The 8,258-nt window shown below is 48.0% G+C and overlaps 1 non-coding gene across 1 annotated transcript; it reads right to left on the bottom strand.

Moving 5' to 3' along the window:
• Positions 1–618: 618 nt before the first annotated feature.
• trnaf-aaa (transfer RNA phenylalanine (anticodon AAA)) lies at positions 619–700 on the bottom strand. The gene has a single exon. It is a non-coding gene; the product is annotated as a tRNA-Phe (tRNA).
• Between the last annotated feature and the right edge of the window lie 7,558 nt (positions 701–8,258).

Raw genomic sequence — 8,258 nt, 5'->3', positions numbered from 1 at the left:
CCAAGGTCGTGGGTTCGATTCCTGTACGGGGCATTTACTTTTTGATGGTGTGGGTAGCTTCTTAATTTTGCTATTTGCTGAAAAGATTGGAGCTGTAATACTTTGAAGCAAAGTTACAAAACCTTAGTTCTGCCGAGAGCTCAAGGAACTGGAAGGTTGACCCTGTGTCTATCTGTCCACAGATGGCGGTGATCTACAAATTTCTCCTACTGGTCGCGTGGCCGAATGGATAAGGCATTAGACTTTGGTATTAATCCTGAGGTGATCAGAAAGTTGCAAGTTGGAGTCCTGCCACGGTCTTTTTACACACTTATTAATTCGTGTTCAGTTTTATAAAACCAAACCGTGTTCCCACTTAGTAGCTGAAGGTGATTCCCTACCAAACACTGCAGGGCTCTTTATTAATTAGTATTTTTGATGCTGCTTAGTGTGTGTATTGCTCACTAGTTCCCAACAAATCCATAATATCTAATTGATGCCGATAAATTATTAGTGTTTCAATTGGAACTTTGGGTTAATCAGTGTAATGAAGTGCACTGGAGGGAATTCTGATCAATTTCGGGGCCAGTGATCGCCACAGGGAGCCGATGAAATAAAATAAAGAATTTGCATCAAAGTCGCTGCGAGCAGGGTTCGAACCTGCGTGGGGAAACCCCATTGCATTTTTAGTCCAACGCCTTAACCACTCGGCCGTCGCAGCTGCACATTAGCACTGAGAAAATGCTTCCTATTGTGAGTGAGTCAGGAAATAGCTAAGAGAAGACAGGTCAGAAATACTCACCGATAAATCCAGCAGGGACTTCAGGATTAACTTCTTTGGCCAAAGAGCGCTGAGAATGCAGTAGTTGAGGCGAATACTACAGGTGCATTTAAGAGGAAGGGAGAAAGGAATAGAAGGATATGCTGATAGGATTTTTTTAATTCGTTTATGGGATGTGGTGCTCTGGCAAGGCCAGCATTAAATGCCCATCCCTAATTGCCCCTTGAGAAGGTGGTGGTGAGCCGCCTTCTTGAAACGCTGCAGTCCGTGTGGTGAAGGTACTCCCACAGTGCTGTTAGGGAGGGAGTTCCAGGATATTGACCCAGCGACGATGAAGGATCGGCGATATACTTCTAAGTCAGAATGGTGTGTGACTTGGAGGGGAACTTGGAGGTGGGGGTGTTCCCATGCGCCTGCTGCGCTTGTCCTTCTAGGTGGAAGAGGTTGCGTGTTTGGCAGGTGCTGCTGAAGAAGCCTTAGTGAGTTGCTGCAGTGCATCTTGTAGATGGTACGCACTGCAGCCACGGTGCGCCGGTGGTGGAGGGAGTGAATGTTTAAGGTAGTGGATGGGGTGCCAATCAAGCGTGCTGCATTGTCCTGGATGGTGTCGAACTTCTTGAGTGTTGTTGGAGCTGCACTCATCCAGGTAAGTGGAGAGTATTCCATCACACTCCTTACTTGTGCCTTGTAGATGGTAGAAAGGCTTTGGGGAGTCAGGAGGTGAGACACCCGATGCAGAATGCCTAGCCTCTGACCTTCTCTTGTTGTCACAGTATATATGTTTAATGGTAACCCCCAGGATGTTGGTGGTCAGCTCCTTTGTTCATGTTGGACCAAGGTTTTAATGAAGTCGGGAGCCGAGTGCTCTTGGCAGAACCCAAACCGGGCATCAATGAGCAGGTTATTGGTCAGTAAGTGCCACTTTACAGCACTGTGGATGACACCTTCCATCACTTTGCTGATGATTGAGAGTAGAGAGTAGACTGATGGGGCGGTAATTGGCTGGATTGGATTTGTCCTGCTTTTTGTGGACAGGACATACCTGGGCAGTCTTCCACATTGTTGGATAGATGCCAGTGTTGTAGCTGTACTAGAACAGCTTGGCTGGAGCACAAGTCTTCAGAATGATAGCCGGGGTGTTGTCAGGGCCCAGAGCCATTGCTGTATCCAGTGTGTTCAGCCTTTTCTTGATATCACGTGGAGTGAATCGAATTGGCTGAAGACTGGCTTCTGTGATGGTGGGGACCTCAAGAGGAGGCTGATATGGATCTGTCCAGCATCATTTTTATTATTTTTATTATTTTGTTTCATAGCGGTTTGTTACAACTGAGTGGCTTGCGAGGCCATTTCAGAGGGCAGTTAAGAATCAACCACATTGCTGTGGGACTGGAGTCACACAAAGGCCAGACCAGGTAAGGACGGCAGATTTCTTTCCCTAAAAGACATCAGTGAACCAGATGGGTTTTTAAGACAATGCGATAGTTTCATGGTTGCCATTAATGATTCTAGTTTTATTTGGGGGGTGAGGAGAAATAGAGAAGGAGGAGCCTCGTGTGGAGACCTGTTCGTGCAAATGGACTGTTTCTGTGGAGCAGACTCTATAATATTATGTAACGCCCGCTTTAATCAGATGCAGCATGATCCTGGACTGACAGTACATCCCTTTTAAACAGACACAGAATAATCCGGGACTGACAGCACATCCCTTTTAAACAGACACAGAATAATCCGGGACTGACAGCACATCCCTTTTAAACAGACACAGAATAATCCGGGACTGACAGCATGGCTCTTTTAAACAGACACAGAATAAACCGGGACTGACAGCATGTCCCTTTTAAACAGACACAGAATGATCCGGGACTGACAGCATGTCCCTTTTAAACAGACACAGAATGATCCGGGACTGAAAGTAGACCCCTTTGAAAAAGACATGGAATGCTGCCTGACCTGCAGAGTATTTCCAGCATTTCGTCTGTTTATATTTCAGATTTCCAGCATCAACACTATTTTGCTTTTGTAACAGACTTTTATGTAATTGGCTCTGTGGCGCAATGGATAGCGCATTGGACTTCTAGTTGTATGACAAATTAAGGCATTTGTGGGTTCGAGTTCCACCAGAGTTGGATTTTGGGGCGTGGTTCCTTCACTGCCGGTACATTTTTCAGTAATTCAGAGAAGGGAAACTACCGCCCCAACACTTTCCCTCTGAGTCAGTTACACAGGAGCAGGAGGAGGCCATTCAGTCCCATGGCCGTTTTACACAGGAACAGGAGGAGACCATTCAGTACCATGACCCTTTTACACAGGAACATGAGGAGGCCATTCAGCCCCTTTAGCCTGTTATACAGGAGGAGGCCATTCAGCCCCTCGAGCCTGTTATACAGGGACAGGAGGAGGCCATTCAGTGATACAAGATCTGTACAAGAACAGTAGAACTCCATTCAGCCCCTCGAACCTGTTACATAGGATGAAGAGGAGGCAAATCAGGCCCATGATCCAGTTATAAAGGAACAGTAGATGGCAATTCAGACCAACGAGTCTGTTATAAAGGAACAGGAAGAGGCAATTCAGACCAACGAGTCTGTTATAAAGGAACAGGAAGAGGCAATTCAGACCCACGTGTCTGTTTCACAGGAACAGCAGGAGGCCATTCAGCCCCTCAAACCTGTCACACATGAACAGGAGGAGGACATTCAGTCCCTCAAGCCTGCTACACTGGAACAGGAGGAGGCAATTCAGACACACGAGTCTTTTATACGGGAACAGGAGGAGGCCATTCAGCCCCTCAAGCCTGTTATACATGAACAGGAGGAGGCCATTCAGCCCCTCGAGCCTGTTATACATGCACAGGAGGATACCATTCAGCCCCTCGAGCCTGTTACACAGTAACAGGAGGAGGCCATTCAGCCCCTCAAGCCTGTTACACAGGAACAAGAGGAGACAATTCAGACACACGAGCCTGTTATGCAGGAACAGGATGAGGCTATTCAGCCTGTCGAGCGTGTTATACAGGAAAAGGAGGAAGCCATTCAGCCCCTCAAGCCTGTTAGACAGGAACAGGAGGAGGCCATTCAGCCCCTCGAGCCGGTTACACAGGAATAGGAGGAGGCCATTCAGCCCCTCAAGCCCGTTATACATGAACAGGAGGAGGCCATTCAACCCCTCGAGCCTGTTATACATGCACAGGAGGATGCCATTCAGCCCCTTGAGCCTGTTACACAGGAACAGGAGGAGGGCAATCAGCCTCTTGAGTCTGTTATACAGGAACAGGAGGAGGCCATTCAGCCCTTCGAGTCTGTTATAAAGGAACAGGAGGAGGCCAATCAGCTTCTCGGGTATGTTACACATAAACACGAAGAGGCCATTCAGCCCATCGAGCCTATCATACAGGAACAGGAGGAGGCCATTCAACCCCTCGAGTCTGTTATGCAGGAACAGGAGGAGGCTATTCAGCCTGTTATGCAGGAAAAGGAGGAAGCCATTCAGCCCCTCAAGCCTGTTACACAGGAACATCAAGGGCAAGGAAACCTCCTGCTGATTACCACCTATTACCCTCCCTCAGCTGATGAATCAGTACTCTTCCATGTTGACACCATTTGAAGAAGCACTGAAGGCAGCAAGGGCACAGAATGTACTCTGGGTGGGGAACCTCAATGCCCATCACCAAGAGTGGCTCGGTAGCAGCACAACTGACCGAGCTGGTCGAGTCCTGAAGGACATGGCTGCCAGTCTGGGCCTGCGGCAGGTGGTGAGGGAACCAACACGAGGGGAAAACCTATTTGACCTCCTCCTGACCAATCTACCTGTCACAGATGCAAAACAGTTCAAAAAGTATTCATTGGCTGTAAAGCACTTTAGGATGTCCTGAGGTCGTGAAAGGGCTGTAGAAATACAAGTCTTTCTTTTACAGCCTTCCAAGACAAAGTGACTTAGCGGGCAAATACCAGAAACAGGGACGGTACTGTAGATAAGCCTTACCGATGGGCCGGTTAGCTCAGTTGGTTAGAGCGTGGTGTTAATAGCATCAAGTCTTGCGGGTTCGATCCCTGTATGGGGCATTTATTTTTCGAGGGAAGGTTAGTTTCTTAATTTTGTAATTTTTGAGCAGTTTAAAAGTTTAAAAAGTTTGGAAGGAAACTCACACGGGACCTACAAAGCTGCAAAATCTTAGTTCTACCGAGAGCTCATGGACCTGAAAGGTTAACCCTTTGTTTTTCTGTCCACAGATGTTCCCTGACCTGTGGAGTGTTTCCAACATTTATTGAAAAATTTCAGATCCAGCATCTGCTGCATTTCGCTTTTTATTTTACCGCAGTGTCCTCGCTTCTATTAACAAAAGTCAAAAATAAATTGTAGCTACTGGAAAATGGGTTTTACTCTCACTGTGAGCATTGGTGCTTCAGGGGTAGAATTCTCACCTGCCACCCGGGAGACACGGGTTCAGATTCCTGGCCAATGCAGGTTAAAATTTTTAACAATTTATTTCATAGCAAACACATCACATGAAACATTAATAATAAATTAGCTGTTCCTGTGCAACTGGATCAAGGGAATGAATGGCCTCCACCTGTTCCTGTGTAACAGGCTTGAGGGGCTGAATGTCCTCCTGTTCCATTGCAACAGGCTCGAGGGGCTGAATGGCCTCCTGTTCCAGTGTAACAGGCTTGAGGGGCTGAATGGCCTCCTCCTGTTCCTGTGCAACATGCTCGAGGGGCTGAATGGCCTCCTCCTGTTCCTGTGTAACATGCTTGAGGGGCTGAATGGCCTCCTCCTGTGTAACAGGCTCGAGGGGCTGAATGGCCTCCTGTTCCAGTGTAACGGGCTCGAGGGACTGAATGGCCTCCTCCTGTTCCTGTTTGACAGGCTCAAGGGGCTGAATGGCCTCCTCCTGTTCCTGTTTGACAGGCTCGAGGGACTGAATGGCCTCCTCCTGTTCCTGTTCGACAGGCTCGAGGGGCTGAATGGCCTCCTCCTGTTCCTGTTCGACAGGCTCAAGGGGCTGAATTGTCTCCTCCTGTCCCAGTTTGACAGGCTCGAGGGGCTGAATGGCCTCCTCCTGTTCATGTTTGACAGGCTCGAGGGACTGAATGGACTCCTTCTGTCCCGGTTTGACAGGCTCGAGGGGCTGAATGGACTCCTCCTGTTCCGGTTTGACAGGCTACAGGGACTGAATGGCCTCCTCCTGTTCCGGTTTGACAGGCTCGAGGGGCTGAATGGCCTCCTCCTGTTCCTGTTCGACAGGCTCAAGGGGCTGAATGGCCTCCTCCTGTTCCTATTGAACCATGTTTCAGGCACTAATGTGGCTGATGTTCCGATTGTGCCCTCTGCTGTCCCGGCGCAGAAAGAAACACAGTGCCCATGTATAAAACCCCAAGTCCTTGTACTTTCTTTCTTTCTTTGAATCTTTTTTTCATTTCTCCCCTTTCTGTGCCATATGCTCCTTATTCTATTGTTGCTTAGTGATATATGTGTTCATATTTGCCGGTTTCAACGTGTTCATTGCTTCTGCTGCTTTGAATTGTGTCGAAAAAGTGAACTGAATTTCTCCACCTGTGTGACGCATCCTCGTGTTCGAAGCTGTTTTGGTTTCAATCAAACAAACACACAGATTACTCGAACTCGCTGAGACTTTCCTGGCCAGTATTTGTTTCCTGCTTCCTTGCATTGGGAAAGGCCCAGGCTTCATCCCCGGCCTGTGCTGAGGGAGCTGACCTGAGCCTGGGCAGCGGTTACAATTGCTGTCTGTGGCCCTGTGTTAGGGAGAGGGTGAATGAGCCTGGCTTCATGTCCACTCGCCCTGCTGGCTGTGGGCAATGGCTGAGCAGAGGACCAGTTGTGATGGGTGTCAGCAGGAGGGGAGAGGTGGAGAAGGGAAGTTGTAAAGATAAAGAAAGGGGATCCCAGCTTTTACAGCTGCTGCTGCCCACAGTAGGCAGTTTGGACAGTGGGTGACCACAGCCCATGACACACACGAGCCAATCCAGCCTCCTCGTGGACTGCCTTCACTTACACTTCTCCTTTTTAAGATGAAACTGTCATTTAATTCATGTGACGTCTAAACCACATCCCCTCTGATTGTCATTTCAAAACCATTGCACTTACAGTCTCAGCTCAACATCGGCAAACCCCAGCAGCAAGCAGGTGAGATTTACAATCTCTTAATGATCAATGATCTTTCACAGGAACGTGTCAAATCAGTGCTATGTTGTTAAAGTCAACACAGGATGTCAAGGTCTTAGAGAGGGTGCAGAGGAGGTTTACCAGAATGGTACCAGGGATGAGGGAATTCAATTATGTGGAGAGACTGGAGAAGCTGGGATTGTTCTCCTTAGAGCAGAGAGGGATAAGAGGAGATTTGATAGAGATGTTCATAATTATGAATAGTTTTGATAGCATAACTAAGAAGAAAGTGTTTCCACTGGCAGAAGTTTCGGTAACCAGAGGATGCAGATTTATGGTGATTGGCAAAAGAACCAGAGGTGACATGAGGAAACATTTTTTTTAAGCAGCAAGTAGTTGTGATCTGGAATGCGCTGCCTGAAAGGGCGGTGGAAGCAGATTCAATAGTAACTTTCAAAAGGCAGTTGAATAAATACTTGAAGGAAAAACATTACAGGGCTATGGGGAAAGGGCAGGTGAATCAAATTAATTGCAGAGCTCTTTCAAAGTGCCGGCGCAGGGCTATGGGGAGAGAGTGGGGCACTGGAATTTTTTTGGGATTGATACAGGTCTATGGGGTGTGAGTGGGGCAGTGGGATTAGTTTGGGATTGATTCACGGCTATGGGGTGAGAGCGGGGCAGTAGGATTAGTTTGTGATTGATACAGGTCTATGGTGTGTGAGCGGGGCAGTGGGATTAGTTTAGGATTGATTCAGGGCTATGGGGTGAGAGCGGGGCAGTGGGATTAGTTTGTGATTGATACAGGTCTATGGGGTGTGAGCGGGGCAGTAGGATTAGTTTGGGATTGATTCAGGGCTATGGGGTGAGAGCGGGGCAGTGGGATTAGTTTGTGATTGATACAGATCTATGGGGTGTGAGCGGGGCAATGGGATTAGTTTGGTGATTGATACAGGGCTATGGGGAGACAGCGGGTCAGTGGGATTAGTTTGGGATTGTTACAGGGCTTTGAGGAGGGAGCGGGACAGTGGGATTAGTTTGGGATTGTTACAGGGCTTTGGGGAGAGAGTGGGGCAGTGGGATTAGTTTGCGATTGATACAGGTCTATGGGGAGATAGTGGGTCAGTGGGTTTAGTTTAGTATTGCTGTGGCAAAGAACCAGAATTAACACAGTGGGCCGAATGGTCTCCTCTGCTCTGTAAATATCTATTGTTGGAGACTCCTCGGCAGCTTTAACATACCATTTGGTGTACATTTCCTCTCCATATTCTTCTCTAAATGTTCACTGATGGTTCCTTCACAGCTCCCCAGGCTCCCTGTTTTTCGTGTTAGCAGCAAATGTCGATACGTCTGCCTCCTGTACCCAAGTCCAGATTGT

Source organism: Somniosus microcephalus, unplaced genomic scaffold (assembly GCF_052327205.1).
Source record: "Somniosus microcephalus isolate GS21.2 unplaced genomic scaffold, FLI_Smic_1.0 unresolved_chr8, whole genome shotgun sequence".
In the NCBI taxonomy this organism is placed as follows: domain Eukaryota; kingdom Metazoa; phylum Chordata; class Chondrichthyes; order Squaliformes; family Somniosidae; genus Somniosus; species Somniosus microcephalus.
This window is presented reverse-complemented; position numbering and strand designations above follow the sequence as displayed.